This window comes from Galeopterus variegatus, unplaced genomic scaffold (assembly GCF_000696425.1).
Source record: "Galeopterus variegatus unplaced genomic scaffold, G_variegatus-3.0.2 Scaffold8375, whole genome shotgun sequence".
NCBI classification, from domain to species: Eukaryota; Metazoa; Chordata; class Mammalia; order Dermoptera; family Cynocephalidae; genus Galeopterus; species Galeopterus variegatus.
Genome location: NW_007734486.1, coordinates 16,230 through 18,670, shown reverse-complemented (window position 1 = coordinate 18,670; position 2,441 = coordinate 16,230). Strand labels below are relative to the sequence as shown.

Genomic DNA, 2,441 nt, shown 5'->3' with positions numbered 1-2,441 from the left:
CGCACTGGAGAGTGCGCCGCTTGGGAGCGCGGCGGCGCTCCCGCTGAGGGTTCGGATCCCATGTGGAGATGGGTTCCCGCTCACTGGCTGAGCGCGGTGCGGGCGCGGCACTGAGGGTTGCGATCCCGTTGCCAGTCCCCTCCCCGGTATGGGTGCGACACCGAGGGTTGCGATCCCGTTACCGGTCAGTAAAAAAGACAAAAAGGAAAAAAAAAAAGAACCATTCTCCAGAGTTGCCCAAAGTGATGAAGGTCAAGAGGCACATGTGACCATCTGCTCAGAAAGACTTGCCATCCTTCTTGAGACCTCATGATTGAATAGAGAAAACAAATAGTAGTTCTAAAGAGGAGCCCTACTTTAAAAAATCCATGAGTTATAGGCATGACTTACCATCAAACTGGTAACTTATTTGACTGTTTGAGTTAACATCAAACAAGGGCAAAAGACTACAGAGCATACTCTAGATTCTAGATGCTGGAGTATAGAGTAGGGAACTAGGGAGATGGTTTAATTGAATGTTCATGAATGATTTTCCCAGATAATGCTCGGAGGCAAACCAGTTAATGATGAGAGCTCTGGCTCCCCCTCAGAACTTCCTGCTCCTAAGTTCAGACCTCGCTGCTCTGGCCTCTGGGGCACATTCCATCCTTTCAGTGTGAGACCACCAGAAAAAAATGGAATTACATATCTTCTTGTCCTCTACATACCCCAAGATGAGCAGCAACATTAAAATAAATTTTAACTGTGAGGGAAATTGTGCACATCCTGGCTGGTCGGTGTGGCAACCAGATCAGTGCTATGTTTTGGGAGGTTATCAGTGATGAATACAGCATTGACCCCAATGGTACCTACCACAGGCACAGTGGCCTGCAGCTGGACCGCATCTCCGTGTACTACAAAGAAGCCACAGGTGGCAAATACAGTCCTCGTGCTGTCTTGGTGGATCTAGAACCTGGGACCATGGATACTGTTTGCTCAGGTCCTTTTGACCAGATCTTCAGACCAGACAACTTTGTTTTTGATCAGTCTGGGGCAGGTAACAACTGGGCCAAGGGCCACAATCTAAAGGGGGCCAAGCTGATTGACTTGGTCCTGGAAGTGGTGTGGAAGGAGGCCAAGAACTGTGGCTGACTTTGGGGATTCCAGCTGACCTACTTGCTGGGTCGGGGCACAGGCTCAGGAATGGATCCCGTGCTCATCAGCAAGGTCCATGAATAGTATCCCGACTGCATCATGAACACCTTTGCTGTGGTGCCCTCAACCAAAGTGTCCGACATTGTGGTTGAGCCCTACAGTGCCACCCTCTCCATCCATCAGTTGGTAGAGAACATGGATGAGACCTACTGCATTGACAACAATGCCCTTAATGACATCTGCTTCTGCACTTTCAAGCTGACCACACCAACCTACCTCATCTCCGCCACCATGAGTGATGTCACCACCTGCCTCTGCTTCCCTGGCCAGCTCAATACTGACCTCTGCAAACTGGCAGTCAACATGGTGTCCTTCCCACATCTTCACTTCTCCATGCCTGGCTTTGTCCCTCTCTCCAGCTATGGGAGCCAGCAGTATCAGGCCCTCACTGTGCCCAAACTTACCCAGCAGGTCTTTGATGCCAAGAACATGACGGCTGCCTGTGACCCCTGCCATGGTCAGTACCTCATCGTGGCTGCTATCTCCCATGGATGGATGACCATGAAGGAGGTAGATGAGCAGACGCTCATCATGCAGAACAACAATAGCAGCTACTTTGTGGAATGGATCCTCAACAATGTCAAGACAGCCATCTGTGGCATCCCACCTTGTGGCCTCAAGATGGCGGTCCCCTTCATTGGCAACAGCGGGGTCATCCAGGAGCTCTTCAAGCGCATCTCAGAGCAGCTCACCGCTATGTTGTACCAGAAGGCCTTCCTCCACTGGCACACAGGTGAGGGCATGGACAAGATGGAGTCCACCGAGGCTGAGAGCACCGTGAATGACTTTGTCTCTGAGTATCAGCAGTAGCAGGATGCCACCTCAGAAGAGGAGGAGGAATTCTGTGAGGAGGCCGAGGAGGAGGCCTAAGGCAGAGCGCCGCGTCTCCTCAGCTTCTCAGTCCCCTCAGACTTCTTCCTCAGCTGCCCCTTTCCTATTCCTCAGAATTTGTGTTTGCTGCCTCTGTCTTATTTTTTTCTTTTCAGAGGGGAGGTCTAGAGCAGTGCCTGGCACTAAGTAGCCACTCAATAAATACTTGTTTATTGAATGTCTCCTCTCTCTTCCTACTCTGGGAAACCTAGATTCTGCCATTCTGGGTAATCCTGTATTTCCTTCTGGTGCTCACTCCTCCCATCTGTCCAGTTAATATTTCCTTCTGTTTTCAGAAAAATTCTCCAAGAAGCTGGGTCTCATCCAGATTCCATCTAGAACCAACTGTGTGCAGAAAACACAGATAATGGCCAGCA

The 2,441-nt window shown here is 50.3% G+C and overlaps 1 pseudogene; it reads left to right on the top strand.

The window, feature by feature from the left end:
* The first annotated feature begins 750 nt into the window (after nt 1-750).
* LOC103608384 lies at nt 751-2,064 on the top strand (annotated as a pseudogene).
* The last annotated feature ends 377 nt before the right edge of the window (nt 2,065-2,441 follow it).